This window comes from Equus caballus, chromosome 2, assembly GCF_041296265.1.
Source record: "Equus caballus isolate H_3958 breed thoroughbred chromosome 2, TB-T2T, whole genome shotgun sequence".
NCBI classification, from domain to species: domain Eukaryota; kingdom Metazoa; phylum Chordata; class Mammalia; order Perissodactyla; family Equidae; genus Equus; species Equus caballus.
The window spans coordinates 90,328,120-90,345,150 of record NC_091685.1 but is presented as its reverse complement, the minus strand read 5'-3'; positions in this window follow the sequence as shown (position 1 = coordinate 90,345,150).

Here is a 17,031-nt window from a genome sequence, read left to right as displayed (position 1 = left end):
TGAGTTTTAAGAAAGGAGTACTCTTTGTATCAAGGGCAGTATAGCCTGTTTAGAATCTAGGAAGTCTATACCTCAACCCTGATTAAAACAGGTTATTCTCTTATCTCTGCTCACCCTGTACAGCTGCCATTTTTTTGAGGATCAAATATATAATCGGCACCATGAACTTCTTTACACATATTATCTATTTAAGTCATTATAGCGGGTTTATGAAGTAGATATCAACATCATCAATTATTTATTGCAGATGAGTAAACTAAACTTAGGTTAAACAACTTGCCCAAGTTTATACAGTTAGTAGAGCTGGGGTTAAAACCTAGGTCTGTTTGTTTCCAAAGTCCGACTTTTCAGTACCAGTATTATTTTGTAGCACCTGAGTTTTTGTATGTGTATCTCCCCCACCTCCAAAAAAGTTAAGTCCCTTTTTCCATTGCTTCTTTGATCTTCACCATCTTATGAGTATAGTGGGAGTGTAATACAGATTAACCGAAAGACTGAGATGAGTAGAATGAAAAAGAACAGGCATTGGAATGGATGATAGAGAAATAATTGCTACCTTCTGAAGTCAGACTGCAAGGGAGTTACCTCTGATTTAAGCTTGGTTTAGTATTCCCTCTCCCAGCTGGTCAGTAGGTATCTCCAGATTCCCATTTTTATTTATCTGACTGGTCTAAGAATTATTGTGTAGCTACTCCGTGCATACCCCAACATAACTTTTGAGTGTAACATCCTAAATCTAGGATAATTTTTGACTTACTGGTCCTTCCATTTCCTGAACATGCCATCTAACAAAGTTTTATTTGCATAGAGTTTTCTTTCTTTCTTTCTTTCTTTTTGGTGAGGAAGATTGGCCCTGAGCTCACATCTGTGCCAATCTTCCTCTATTTTTTATGTGGGATGCCACCACAGCAGGGCTTGCCAAGTGGTTCTTGCAAATTCAAGGCCACCTAAGTGGAGGGTGCAAAATTACGAAATTAACCAGTATGCCGCTGGGCCAGCCCCTGCATAGAGTTTTCTAAATGCTTTGTGTGCTCATCTTGGTAAAAGAAAACTCAAGGAATGTTGAGTGAAATGGAAGCATTTTGCTCACTCTGAATATAATATTTGATTTGCCCTTCCTGTCATCTGAAAAAGAGGCACCTACAGACGAAAGATAAATAGAGAGCAGAAGGACTGCAGATCCTTAGATAAATATGAGCTGCAAAAGGTCTGAAGAGTCAACTCCATGTACAGACACTTCTGTGCAAATTAGACAGGGGCATTTTCTTCTAGGTAAGTGAATGTTGGAGGATATTTAAAATCAGGGTGGTGGATGGCCTTTTTATCAAAGTAAAAAAAGGAGTGAGTACAATAGAAGTTTGCATTTGAATGAACCACTGAGATCATTGGATTCACGTTGCCTCTCACAGCTGAAGAAATTGAGATTAGCTAGCTGGCCTTAAAGTCACAAAACCAAGCAGCCTGTCCTATCCTATTCTCTGGTTACCATAGCAAACTGTACCCAACAACTCCACAGTTCCTCCTCTCAACTCCCCTGAAACAAAGTGCTGAACTTTTCAAATTCTTCTAATCTTGGGTTATAAAATTTATTTTGGCATATTAATACCAGAGTCCACTTCTTGATGCATATATAATAGAATAATTGGAAGGATAAAGAACATGGTTTTAGAGCTAGGTTGATTCACTGACTTAATAAGTTTTACCTAACGCTTGCTGTGTGCTAGGCACTGTGCTCGATGCGTTAGACCCAAGGGACTCAGTAGTGAGCAAGACATGAGCCCTAAACGCCACGAACTTCAAGGACAGTGAAGTTGGCTTCTTGTTCTGTCATTTAGGAGCTTGACCTTATGTTAGTTACTTAACCTCTTGGAGTCTCAATTTCCTCATCTGTACAATGGGATAATAATATCTCATAGAGTTGTTGTATAAAGGTATGCATGAAAATCCTTTACACAGGACTGCAGTAAATGGTAGCTATTGTTGGCAGCTTCATTTTACAGACTAGGAAACTAGGGTCCAGAAAGGCCAAGCAACGTGCTGAAGGTCACACCATTGTCGGCAATTGATTCATCCACAGGTCCTGATTTAGACGGCTGAGACTCTGAGCATGCTCAAGGATGCATCCTTCACTTACATTTTGTTGAACATCTTGTGCAATAGCTGCTTTTTTGTAGTAGTTTTTACATTGCAATCTCTCGGAATGTGGAAGCAGATGACTGAATACCAAAGATGATTTAGCAGGTGTCAAGGGCGGAAAAACCTGATATTCTTGAATCAAATTCTTCATCTTTTATAATGGAAGGAACTTCAGAGGCCATTAACTGTATCCTCCCCATTTGGTCATTCAAGTAATCTTTGTACTGGCTTTCTTAAAAGCTATCTGGTATTATTTTTAAAGAATGCCTATTAAGTATCAGATAATCATCATATCAAAGCACATTCATGGTTATAGAGCTTTTCATTTTAGGAAATCATGCACTATGGAACCTATTCAAATAGTGTGTCCCCTTCAGACTAGTACGGTGGGTTTGCTACTGTGTAAACGAAAAGAAAGTGTAGAGGTAACTAGTACCTATTCAGTAATATTCAAATGCTTTCAGAAAGATTTAAATTTAAGGGCAAATGAAATTTTAAAAAGTACTCATTTTCTGTTATCCTAAACCAAACTTCATTTTAAGAAAAATAAAATCTGTTACCTCTTTTAGGACTGAGTTCTAGTGCGCTCACTGTGGACCAAGGCTAGGAAGAGTTATCCTCATCGTTACAGTTCCACCTTTCTTCTTCTTCATCCTCATCAGCCATCTCTTCCCCAGGATTTCTCCTGCCTCAGGATCACTGGGGAGCTTGCTACAAATGTAGATTCCTAGGGCTCATCCAGACCAACTGAACCTGATGTTCTGAGAGTGGTGTGAGGTGGGTTTGAGAGCATCCACAGTGTAAACAAGCTCTCCAGGTGACTTGTTCCCATAAAAAAGTTTGAGAACAACTGCAGGTGTGTCTGTTTATTGTCTCACTCTAGTCCTTGTTCTAAGTCAGTGGTTCTCAAACCTGGTTGCATGTAAAAGCCACCTGGGACGCTTTGAAAAAATATGGACGCCAGAGCCCCACCCCTAGTGAATCCTGAAATCATTGGTCTGGGATGGAGCCCAGCCATCAGTCTTTTCTCCAAGTGATTTTCGTTTGAAGCCAGAGTTGAGATCTACAGTCATCCTTCTGGGATTCTCACCTGATACTCTCATGCATCCTCCCTCTCTCAATATTTTGCTCCCTTCCTATCACTTTCCAATTTGCTGCTTCCTTTACTTGCTTTGTACATGCCCAATTCCTGACAGATGGGATTCACAGACCGTTTGGCATATGAAAAGGGATACCGTAAAGCACAAAAAGCAGGAAGTCACTCAGTATTTAATGGCTGTATTGCTTGCTTGTAACATCCAGGAAGGTTGTGTTCTAGTCACCATCCTATAATTCAAATGATGGCCTTTGCACCTGGCTCTGCGATTCTGATTACAGAGGTGACACACCTTAAAAATAAAACAGCAGACAAGGAGTGATTGATCCTATTGCTGCTGATGTTTCCATTTAGTATTGTGACATGAGGGAAAGTTATGGGAGACACATTATTGGAGCATTTGTTATATCTCCTGCAACTTTTGGAGACTCAGGTTGAAGACTGGAGTTGGCCCATTTCCTTCATTCCATGACACGTGCAGATTTATTTTCTCTTTTGGATTTTAGTGATCGTTGTTTCATTCATTATCTTCATTTAATAAATATTTATTGGGCAATACTCTAATAAGAGTGAATGATCTATAACCACACGCAACAATATGGATGAATCTTACTAACACTATTGAGCAAAAGAAGGCAGACACAAAAGCATATGTAGTGTATGATTTATGTAAAGTAAAAGCAAAGACAAAATTAATCTATGCTGTTATAAACTAGGATTATAATAATCCATAGGGATGTACTGACTGGAAGGGGAACAATGGAGGACTTCTGGGAGGCAAGCAATGTTCTATTTCTTAATCTGGGTGCTTGGTACAGAGTATGTTTGATTCGTGAAAATTTATTGAGCTTTTAACTTATGATTTGCACATGTTTTTGTAGCTATTTTATACTCCAATAAAGTTTACAAACTATATAAAGAACAAGTATTTCTTGGGTACTGCAAGACACTGGGGATTCAGTGGTAAATAAATTAGACATGTACCTGCCATCATAGTGTTTGCAGTCAGATAGGGAATATAGGTAAGTTAGAGCAAATGGAATGTTACAAGTTTTCCTGGGGAAAATGACAGCTGAGAGATTTGAAGTGTGAATAAGAGTTAGCTAGTGTAAGTAGTGAGGAAAGGGAGAGTGTTCACGGTAGCAGGAACATCATGGACAAGGCTCAGAAGGATGAAAGAGCATGGTGGAATGGAGGAATGGAATGACTTGACATGATTGGACAATAGTAAAGAGCAAGTGTGGAAGATGAAACTGGATAGATAAGCAGGAGTTAAATCAAAAAGACCTTCATAAGACATTTCAGGAGTTGGACTAGATATTATACCAAGGCCACTGTAAAAAAACTGAAGGTGACATAGCAATGTGTAGTTATGATCAGACGTAGTTTTAGAAAAATTATTCTCACTGCAAAGCAAGTCTTCAGATTGAGATGCCTGCAATCCAGGCAAGAAATAATGGAGGTCGAGCTATGATGGTGGCAGTGGCATGGAGAGAAGAGTATAGAGAGGCATTTCGGCACTAGACTTACCAAGATCTGGTGATAGATTGGAAGTGAGGAAGAAGGAGGGGTCTAGGTTGAGCAGCTAGATGGATGGCAGACACTGACAGAAAGATAGTGAGTACAGAGCTGGACACAGAGAGAATGAGACTATCTTAATTCCAGCTGAGAACTCTCTTATGAAGGTGTGTTTCCTGCTCTGTCTTCAGTCCTCCCTAAGAGCTATTTCAAAACAAGCGCATTAATGGTGAAATAAAATAAGCTATTAGGTTATTCGTTGGGCAACTTGCGGCAAGCCTCTTAAACACTAGGTTTCTCAGCTTCTTTTCCTGTAAAATGTTGACAATTAACAAGCCCCACCTATCCATAGGGAAGTAGAGAAGATAAAATGGAATCCCAGTTATAATCAATGCTATCTAAATGCAAGGAGATATTCTTCCTCTTCTTATTTCATCATATTTAGTCTTTGGAGAGCTTTTCCCAGTAGTTTACTTTTACTGATGTTAGATGATAAAAGATGTCTATGTTCTCTCTAACTTCATGTTCATATGAAAGGCATTTCTGATATCTGTGGAGAAAGGACTGGAATCAGACCCTGCTTCATTCTTACCTTTGAGATGGGATCCTTCTGTCCCTATCTTTGCCGTTTTGGTTCATCCTCTGCTCCCAAGAAGTTGCTCCTGAAGTTGATGCTTTTCCTGGAGCTGCTCTTGGCGTGTTTTAGTTATGTAACTGGCACCACCATCTCACAGGTTGTATATGCAGCCTTGGCCTGTGACCAGGAAATGACTCAGGAACATCGACCTTCTAGATTGAAAGACAAAAAACTGCCCACAGATTGTCTCTGTCCTGCTCACGAATGAAGAAAATCATAGATGTCACTTTAGGATTACTCCCAAATTTTATTAGTTGTAATGTCTAAGAAGATCAACGAAAATCCTTCTTTAATCACGTGTATTTGAAAATTGCTCTGGCATGAAAGGTCAGGTTTATGTCTAATCATGTTGTATTCACAATTTAAACTATAAAATCACAAAGTTAGAGATTACGTAGGCTGACTAAAGTTTCTAAGTTATGTTCAGTGGGTGGTATTTTGGGGGGAGAATGTGACTCAACTATGTAACCTCTCTGGATTCTGAAATAATTTTGTAATCATTATATACCACGATGAACGTTCATTGTTTTTAACATTAGGCAAAATATGGGTAACTATTTCACATAAATATTAGTCACTAGAATCAATTCATATAGTTCTGTCCAAGATACAATGAATAACTCGGTAGCTGTTGAATATATAGTATTACATGGTATAAGAAAAGGGTCAATTTGACTAAAGAATTTGGTACGTATTGATTTACTTTCAGTATCTCTGTGTATCCAGGTGCCTTCTGAAGTGTTGAATTTGTGGGATGGCCTTTAAGCCCAGGGATTCCATATAAAGTTTAGAAATTTTCTTTCTCACGTCTCTCCTCCAGTGCACTAATTCTTTCCTTACCTGTGCCCAGACTTCTGTAATCCATCCGCTAAGATTTTTATTGCACTCATCATACTTTCAATTCTTGTATTTATGTTTAGTTGCTTTTTAAATATGCTTGTCATGTCTTTGCTTTATAAATTATGTAGTTTTCTTTGTTTCTTTTAACATTTAAAACAATCTTAGATTGTTTTTACCTGTAACTCTTAGGTTCTGAATTATGCTTCTTGTTGCATCAGCAGATTCTTTTCTGTGTTGCTTCCCTTCTGTTTGTAATTTTTTTGTGTGTGTGAGGAAGATTAGCCCTGAGCTAACATCTGTTCCCAATCTTCCTCTTTTTGCTTGAGGAACATTGTCCTGAGCTAACATCTGTGCCCATCTTCCTCTATTTTGTTGTGGGATGCCACCACAGCCTGGCTTGATGAGTGGTGTGTAGGTTCGTGCCTGGGGTCTGAACCCACGAACCCCAGGCTGCCGAAGTGGAGAGCGCTAACTTAACCACTACACCACCAGGCCAGCCCCTTCTATTTGTAATTTTTGACTGTGACCTCCTCTTCCATACAAACTTTACCACATGCCCTAGCTGAGGAACTAAATATTCAGTGGGATCCAGTTTCCCCAAGACGGACTCTTTCTTGTACCTTTCTATCTTCAGATCTACCTTCTCCCCTAATTCCAGAAGTGCCTGCTGCCACTGATTTCTGAACCACTGTGCCATAGTGCTATACACTTCTACTTCCATTTCATCCGTGTAGCTGCGGGTAAGAAAAAGTCACATCTGAAAGCTTCAATTAAGAATATTTTAAAACACTCTTATAAAGAGCATTAAATATACCATTGTGTGATTGATTGCTTTACTGTTTGTACATTAATTAAGCAAACATGTATTGACTGCATACCATGTTCCAGGCCCCTTCTGATCATTGGAGACACAACACTGAGCAGAGCTTATCAGGTTGAGGAGATTGACAAGTGAGCAATTATTATATGATCTGATAAACACTATTATGGAATTATGACAAAGTGTTCTGGGAGAACAGGTGATAATAATTATAGCTGTGGTTTATGGATGCTTACTTTGTGCCAGGCACTGTGCTGAAGATTTAATTTTAGTAACAACCCTGAGAGGCAGCTGACAGTGATAGATACATGTTAATACTCTCATTTTACAGACGGAAAAACAGGGTTCATCCTGTGAACAGGAGTTATACCCCTAGTAAGTGGGAGAACTGGTTTTTTTAAGCATATCTCTCCTGACTCTAAAGCACTCCTTGTGAGGAGGCCCCGGAGAACTTCACAGCAGAGATGGCTCCTGAGCTGAGTCTAGGATGAGTAGACATTAGCCAGTCAGAGATGTTCTTGGAAGAGAGAGGAAGTCACAAAAGTGTGTGAAGGATCTGGGAATGGGGAGCATGTTGCTGCCGTGGAGACGTAGGGAACGTGGAGGCAGGATGGGTAAGGGGTGGAAGATGAGTCTGGAAAGGTAGAATGGGGACCAAGTTCTGAAGACCTCACAGCCACCATCATCTCTGGTATGGGCCAGCTCCAGCACATCCGTGGGACTGGAGAACAGTAAAGGAGTTGGGGGTAGGATTGAGATTAGGGGTCAAGCCTAGTATTGATGTATATTTAAATAAGGAAAATATAAAGGTAGGGTATTGGCATCGCGTGTGAATTCTCTGCTCCTGTTTGCCTCATGTATAAGAGTACACGGAGCTCCCGCCAAACCATCGTGATGTGGTGTTTACCCTGTAAACACCTATTGCCTCACTGCACTGTTCTTCCCTCACTGCAGAGCATATGTTTCCATTTATTACTGGACTACACCTGAAGGTTCCAACCAGCAACTTTTTTTTAATGATTTGCTGTCCTTGAACTTTTCAAGGAAGAAAAAATTCCCCCAACACTGTGTTCTGGAGAGTATATGCTCTATTTAATGACTTCAGACAACCAAGCTAAAAACACAATAATAATAATTTGTGATAATATTTAGAGTAGTGCCAGGGATCTATGGTGTTTCGCCCTTCGGTTTGTATGTATACATTTGGTTATCACACAGGCAGAAGCATCTCCCTGTAATGGACATCACTCAGGCAATGTGCTGCATTTTGGGGCTTTGTCAATGCAACAGTGACGGTTTTTCCAATCTGCATGACAAATAATGTTTGAGGCATTTTTTTCGGTGTTCACAAAGAGATTTCTCTACATTACCAGTGTATATTTTAGAGAAAGTGAAGATATAAAGAGTTGTCATTTGTTGATATAGATATTTCCCTCTCAAGTATGTGTACATGGTGATTAAATCCCAATTAAAGTGTCTTCTAACCATCACAGGTGTAGTTGAACTTCTGTCAGTGGCTCTTTTCATTTCAGTGCCGGATAATCACTAAATTCTTGTATTTATTTCCATTTTGCCAATTAGCTTAAGTTGTTAGTGCAAATTTATATGTCCTGGTTCTTCTAAGTCCTTGCCAATTACTTTGGAACATTGAACACTTAACTGTGCTTGCTCTGGGGTACTAGCAATGAAATGGTAATTAACTAAGATAGTTGCCTCTTTTCCCTAAAAGCTAGGAAACAGTATTATACTCCGATAAACAGGCTTAAAGCAACATGATGATAACTCTTTTGATAACAAGTTTTTAATCATAGTTTACATGTAATTTTTTTATATTAGTTAAACACTACAGGAATGAAAACAAACCAAATTATGGTTTGTCAGATATAATAAAATGCTAACAGATCAAATCCAGCTTGGCTCAACGATGCTCTGCAATTTATATGATGTTTTAAATGAATCATAAAATGTTAATCAAGCAGAAATCTTGACCAAATCCAAGTAATCTAATTCAGTTCTGCTATAGATATGAAGCAAATGGAATTTTCTTTTCTAATTACATTTTTTTATCCTTTAAAAATTCATTTATGGTTATTGAAGAACAGACTTAGAAATAATTTTTAAAATACTTTAAAATTAATGTCTTCCATTACCCTCAACATTTTGGTCATATTCCTATGGAGAAAAGTGAAATGGAGATAAATTCTCCCAAAGCTTGTCTCAGTAGTTGAATTTCAGACAAATTTAGGAAGAATCCATAAATTAGCAACATTTGCTGAGTCTCCGCTAAGGCATCTAGATAAGGATGCTAAGGAACTGAAAAGATACTAAGGAATATATGTGTGTGTACATATATATTTAGTGTACATATGTACATAGTATGCATATATATAATGTGTTTATATATGTGTGTTTGTGTGTGTATATATACTTTCCAACCTATTGTGATTTTAGAAACTGCTTAATATGGATCTAGTACTTTAGAAGCATAAAATCCAGAGATGATATGAAAGGATTTTTTGTATTGTGTGATCTTCAGATACTTGGTTTGGGGCTAAGACTGAGATAGAGATCAGGGAGATCTGAGTTGGGAAGTTCTGAAAGTGACACAGAGGGAGATATCCTTGAGCTACACTGTAGTGTATTCAGTGGGAGAAGCATTCATGTACTCCTTCACTTCTTAAAAGTTTTTAACTCAGTTTACTGGCAGATCATTTTTTTTGTCAATATATAGTCAATTTTGTTATGTAAATTAAAAACATTTAGTTCTAAAAAGATTATATAGCCATTTTTTTCTAGATATTATCTGGGTTTCATAAAATCAGAAATTCTTATGAGGTACTTTAATCAACCTGCTCCTGACTTCAATGCCATTTGTTTCTGCAGCAGGAGGGAATGTCCACTGCTGACATTCCTTAGCTATAGCACTCTTTCTTTCAGAATCTGGGTCTCTGGCAGTGGGAATTTGTGCAAGCCGAGAAGGAAAAGTAGCTTGTGTTAGATATCCACATCCCCCAAGGATGTTCATTTCTTCTCTTTGTGAAACCTCTCCATGTGGTTTATAGTTTACTTCTCTCTCCTTTAGGACCCAAGTGTCTGTTTCCTGTGAAGTTTATTACATTTATGGAAGTAAAACCTGGTAGAACTATTCTTATGTGGACATGTCAAGACTAGACAGAAAGATTTTAACTTCATTCTTATCAAAACTTAAGATATTTATAGATGCTTTTCATTAGAAGGCTAATGGTTCGTTAGGACATCTATATCTTTCTTTTTCTTTAGAAGTTCCTAATTTTCCCATCAACCTCTGAATGAGTGTGACAAAAATCATTCTGTTGCTCCATCTTAATATAACATAAAATGAAATGTATTATGAGACTTTCATTTCTAATAGACGTCTCAATCTCGGCATGTCTGAAACTTAACTCCTCATCTCCAAACTTCAACCATATGCCCCACGACCCTCCCCTCTTGAAACCTGCTCTTCTCTCCACCTTCTTAATATCATTTGATGGCAACACCATTCTTCCAGTTACTTAGTTCAAAAACCTTCGTCCAATCCCCACCCCACTTCAAATTACCCCATCCTGGTCTACCCTATCTCTCTTACCTTGTTCTATTTTTTCTTTTTTCACAGCACTTATCATCTCTGGCACACTATATGATTTTCTTGTTTATAGTATGTATCGTCTATTGTCTGTCTCTCCATCTTAGAACGTGAGATTCTCAAAGGCATGAGGAAAAGGATCTTTAACCTCAGGACCTAAAACATTGTCTCCATAGAGGACACCCATAAAATGTTTGTGAATAAATGATGAAATAAGCTATGAACAAATTCCATAAGAGATTCTTGAGCTAGCTATTTTTATTGCCTAGAAGTAGCTAAAAGTACCCAATATGAAGGAATTCCTTTCTGACTATCCAATTTAGAATAATTCCAGAATTTCTTTGATTTGGCTTTCAAAGTAAGAGTGTGCTGGGTTGGGTTGGTTTCTGGAGACATCCTGCAAGTGAAATGAATTATGAGGACTAGAAGAATGATCTCTAATCTTATTGATGCGTAATCTTTGATAGATCTTTTATATGTAACATTTTGAGAACTGGTGGGTATAGGGAAAAACATTCCCTATGTTCTTGAAAAAAATCCAGTTTATATTTTGTGGCTGCTCTTATAATTCAGTATGATTACTTAATTCAAAGAACTCAGCTTCCATCCTGAAAACACTCAGTAAATATGGATGATTAAATTCGTTCTGCTTAAACTCACTCAACCTAGCTATAGGAGCTACGGTTAGATAGTTTTGTACCTATTTCTGCCCCCAAGCAAGAAAATAATTCAATTAGTTTTCTCTCAAAAATTTCTTAAGACATGGGAAAAAATAAAAAGAAGAAAGAACTCACAAGATATTTCATTTTCTTTTCAGATTATTAAGACAAAAAGCTATTATTTGTAAGGTACGTTGTGTAGATAATTTGTAAGTTGTAAAAGTTGAATTTTTATAGTTAAAAGTATTATTACTATTTTGCTTTTTCCAGAAGGACTGGCTTTTATTTAAAGTTCTTGATTAAAATATCTGAATCTCAGATCCATGTTTCTGAGTAATACAAATTAATATATTTGTACTTTATAGCAGTATTTCAGCTTACATGATGATGTGCTTCAAACTGACGTGATGGAAATGGTTAGGGCTTTGGAAACAAAGAGACACGGGTAAATAATTTAACAATTTAGAACTCACAGTTCTTTAATCCGATGTAAACCATCTGGAAATTCACATCACTTCAGAATTGGAAGGAAGTTGGAAATCTCCGAAAACCTCATTTAATATTTGATGGAACTTTGACTAAGAGACATCAAGTGATTTTCCCAAAGGTTCCACATCATACAGCTAGTTAATGGCAGAACCAGCCCTGGAGCCTTGGAGTGATGACTGCCAGGGCAGAACCTCTTCCCGATATACTGTGTAGTTTGCCTTATATACCTCTTTCCTTCTTAAGTTCAGTTTAATTTTATTATTGCTTATTATCATTGGAATATAAATTCTGTCATGTTTAAGAGCAAAACGTAACCAAAAAGTCGGGCTACTATAGAGTGGCATAAATTCTGCCCTGGGGCACAGACTTGCACGTTTGGCTGCCAAACAACAATTTTATGTAAGTAATACGTAATATATGACTTTTTGCATCTCCTAGATTTTCTATCATGGGCGCATGCTATTTTACAAAACAACCATTTTAGAAAAAAATTATTAAAATAAAAATATTCATCATATATAACATCTAAATATAACACATATGATAAATATAAAATATAAAGCAGCATCTACATTTATTTTTCTCTTTAAAGAATAAATTCTATCATGTTTAAAATGTTATTTGTTACTTTTGATGTTTAGAAAAATGCATACTATAATAAGCTTTTTGAATATTTGTTCTTTCTTTTTCTGATTCCTTTTGTAAAAAGAGTCCTTGTCTAAATATATCTGCTTGCTCTTCATATATTCAAAACCAAACCTTTCAAGAATTAGATATATGTAACAGTTTAGTGTATTTTTTTTCCATTTGTGGGATTTCTTTTTTTTTTTTTTTTGAGGAAGGTTACTTCTCAGCTAACATCCATTGCCAATCCTCCTCTTTTTGCTGAGGAAGACTGGCCCTGAGCCAACATCTGTGCCCTTCTTACTTTACTTTATATGCGGGACACCTGGCACAGCATAGCTTGATAAGCTGTGTGTAGGTCCATGCCTGGGATCTGAACTGGCAAACCACGAGCCACCAAAGCAGAACATGCGAATCTAACCACTACGCCACGGGGCTGGCCCAGTGGGATTTTTTTTTCCAGTTAAATTTCTCTTTTCATCTATGGTAAATTACCCAGTCAGGCTCCGCCTTTCTTGATAGTGACTGCACAATCAAAGGATAGAAGTTTAATCTATATTAGGTCCTCTGGTTGTTTTCATTTTAACTTTCCAGAAGCTGAATTTTGAGCTAAATTAGCTGGCTACCTTGGAACTCGACCTTCTACTTTAACTTGGCCAAGGAGAGCATTCTTATTATGGAGAAATAATTCCTACCAGGAAGCAGTTTGTATCCAAGAACTATCATATTTCAAATACTATTAGTAGAAGCATCTAGCGGTGCTGATTGATTTGGATAAATCTGGAAAACAGAAATTTGTAAATTATTATGGGAAATAGAGTCTACAGGTTGGCTGGAGGAAGGAAAAAAGACCAAAGGAGGAAGGAAGCAATATTCTAGATAAGACAGAGTGTGGGATATCCTGGAGGAACAGTGGAGAGAGAGAGAAAGGCACTAAGCTGCTAAAGTATCCTATGCCTCTTGGAAGGAGTGTGATTTGGGGTAAAAGAGCCTTGGATGGAGAACAAGTGCAGTTAAAGCCCCTCAACTGAGGAGCACATGGTTGATGAGTCCAGCAGTAATGGAGAGGAGAGATAGCAGTTTATTCAGAATCAAGTTGAACCTGGTTCAGAACTTGGCAGGTCCTTACTACAGGACATACCTTAAAGAGGGAATTTCTTGCATTCAGAATGGGTCTTGAGGGCAGGGGCAAGACATGATGTGGAGTATAAGGAAATCTGGGAAACTGTTCAGCCTGAACAGAGAAGCAAACGTAGACTAAGATCTCATAGGTCAGCCCAGCATGGATATAACCCCACAGGTTGTGGCAGATATAAACTGGGTTTTATATGGTAGGTCACCTTGGACTTCTTGTGTCTAGACATAGTTTATCTAGTTAGTATTAAAAATGTTCATTATGGTATATTACTTGTTAATATCCAGCCTATTGTCAGTCCTTCCTGCTCTGGTCCTATTTCCCTCACTAGATTCTTCTACTTTCTTGAGAGGAGGGACTGTGGGCTATCCATGGTTCTATGTTCCGACTACCCCGTAATAACTGCACACCCACCCCCATGCACACTCTGGCATTCCTAAACTCCCTACCCTGCCCTATTTTTATCCTCTTGGGTTTATCATGATCTAATGTTCTATATAAATCATGTATATATTATGTTTATAATTTATTGTCTGTCTCCTCCTCCCAGAATGTAAGCCCCATGAGGGCAGAGATTGTTGTCTCTTCTCTTTGTTTTGTTTTCCAAATACCTAGAAAAGTGCCTGGGGATTAAGAAGTATTGAGTAACTAAGAGTTGTTTAAATTGTGTCCCCATTTAAATATCTTGGTTGGTGGCGTATGTCTTATGGTTATGTCATTCTCTTTCCCTTCCAAGTAGAGCCACAAAGCCAGATATTTAAATTAGCACAGTCCCTTGTTTTTCTATGAGTTGGGAGCAAGCACAATAGGCATTGGCCTGAAAGGAGAGAAAGAACATAAATTAAGATGAGACTCATCTGACTTGGTTCTAGTTCTGTTCTATCACTAATTTACTCTGCGACATTGAACAAATCTGTCTTAGTTTCATTGTCTATAGTATTTGTCTCACAGCTTTTCAAGGTAACCCTATGCAAGACATATTAAAATAGTTTTAAGAGTTTAAGACACTATACTTTTGTAAACACATTCTTATTATTGAAGCTTTTATTTTTTAAAATATTTTCCCTAAGATACCATAACTCTCTGTGCAGAATAAAATTTTAAGGCAAAATATATAATTTCTTCTTGGGTGATATTATTTGCTTAATATCCATATGAAATATTTCCTGGTTTAGAATATCAATCATTTTTATAAAGTACAATTTTTTTTTGTATCTTCTTCATGTGGATGTGAACATAAGTCACTCTGTTGGCAATCAGAAAATGAAGATTGGCTATTTGTAATCACCGCTTTTGGCTGAGAAAATACTGGAGTCGAAGTGAGGAGCCAAGTGGACGTTGGACAAAGGGTTTGTGAGAAAGGCTTAGGCAGATAGTGAGCACTGACGAAGAATGAGTTTGTCAGGAACTACCCCATCAGGTGCATGAGCCATAAAATGAGGCCGTGAGGAACACAGTGTTCCTGATGACAGTAGTAAATCCATTTCAAATATAGTGAACTGTTTGCTTAAACTTTCCCATGTTCTGTCAGACCTTTGGCACTGAAAATCAACTCAATATAGAAATTAGCTTGCCCAGAGGCTTCAGGGCAGAAAGACTCAAAGTACAGACTGTTGCATCAAAATTGTGTTTAGTAACACAAAGCTCTCATGAAATATTTGGTATGTTGCTTTTTAGAACTTTCTAGTTTGAACAGAATTTCCCCGTCTTGTATTACTATTTTAGCATAACGTTTGGAACAAGGTACTTACCTGATGAAATACAAATATATTCAGTTCTCTAACAAATCTATGCTCTTTTAATTTTAGTTTTTTATTAAAATTATACAAAGAAAATTGTTTGGCATCCCAAGGAAGCATTAATTGTACTTATTCTCATGGATATTTCATGTTTTATTTTTATTTTTATGTGGACTCTTTTCTTCTTTCCTGTTTCCAGTGAGGATTGTTTCAAATAAAGCTGTCTGATGTAGAAAGACATGGTTGCTAGGGAGCCAGAGTCACGATGGCTGATGTTACTAGGGAGGATACAGAGGTGAGTCCCTGATTACAGAAGAGAACCATTTTTCATTCTCCTTCAAACTGAGTCTTCTTTATATATAGATGACAGGTTCACTAACTCGGCAAGAATAAGACTCCAGAAAGAAATATGAAATTTTAATATGTTTTCTCAGAGTGATGTAAATCTAAAGATATTTCTTCAGGATGAATGGATGGGGTTTATGCCCACCTATATCTTAATCTACAGTGAAAATACTTTTGGAAATTCCCACATGGTGCAAATTTGGTTTGTAAAACTAGGCAAGCTCTCTAAGGGCTTGGTCTTGTCATCTGGGTGGGATGAGGAATCTCTGTCTAATATCTCTTCTGTCTTCACATTTGGTTAAGTAGAGGTCAATAAACGTTTACTGAGATCTACTATGTGCTAGGCATTTTACTAGAGACTTTCCACATTTTCTCATTTAATCCATAATCCTGATGCAAGGTATTGTCATTTCAATAAACAGTAGGAACTATTCTAGTCAGTGAAGAAGGGGGAATTTGAATCCTGTTCAGTGTCCCTAAGTTTTTTCTGTTAAAACATCTTCTGCTAATGAATAAAATAAATACATACACATATCGATTTCACATAAACCATATGACTAGTACTTTTTCTGTTAGTTTACTAATACTTTTGAAAAATCCATCAATGGTAAAGTTTAATGAAATACATTCAGGAGATTATTCTGGCTTTTGAAAACAGAATGTGCTAAATATTGCTTGGTTTTACCATTAGATGGTTTAATTGGTGCTTCATTGTTTGGGCTCCCAGTAGGATATTGTTAATGCCCACACAATTTAACTCAATTAAAAAAACTTACTGAGTAGATACCCTGTATACAATATTATGCTGGGATGGGTAAGACTGTCATTATGAAGCTTCTTGTATCTGCCAGGCAGATTATAAAAGGAAAGCATTTTGAGTAGAAATCTCAAAAGCATGTTCAATATTTGAAATTGGCAAATAGTCCATTCTATCAATATGTTGCTCTTCAACTTTAGAGAACTTCAATCTCCACCACCCTAGAACTCTTTAGTAGAGTCACAAGGTCAAAACCAAAGAGTATCTGCAACTTCCTTTGAGATTATGGAATGTTCACTGTCACTAGTATTCACTGACAGAATCTGAACAAGGGCTTATGGAATGAACCCATTCCCTTTACCAAAACGTTGTGAATGTTTGGGTTCACATGTGAAGAAGGCATGAGCCACGCCGAAGAACGGATTGACACCCTGTTAGCCTGAGAAGCCACATCTTGTAGTCCAGAATATCTTTTAGAAAGCAAAAGTGGATTAAAAAAAGGGAAAGAAATGTCCTTGGAGAGCTGGCTGTATGACCTGAGTGAGATTTATTGAGGCAATTATTGTGTCTGGGTTTTCAAATGTGCTGGAAAATTTTATGATCACCACTAGGCACTTGTAGCCTGGTCAGTG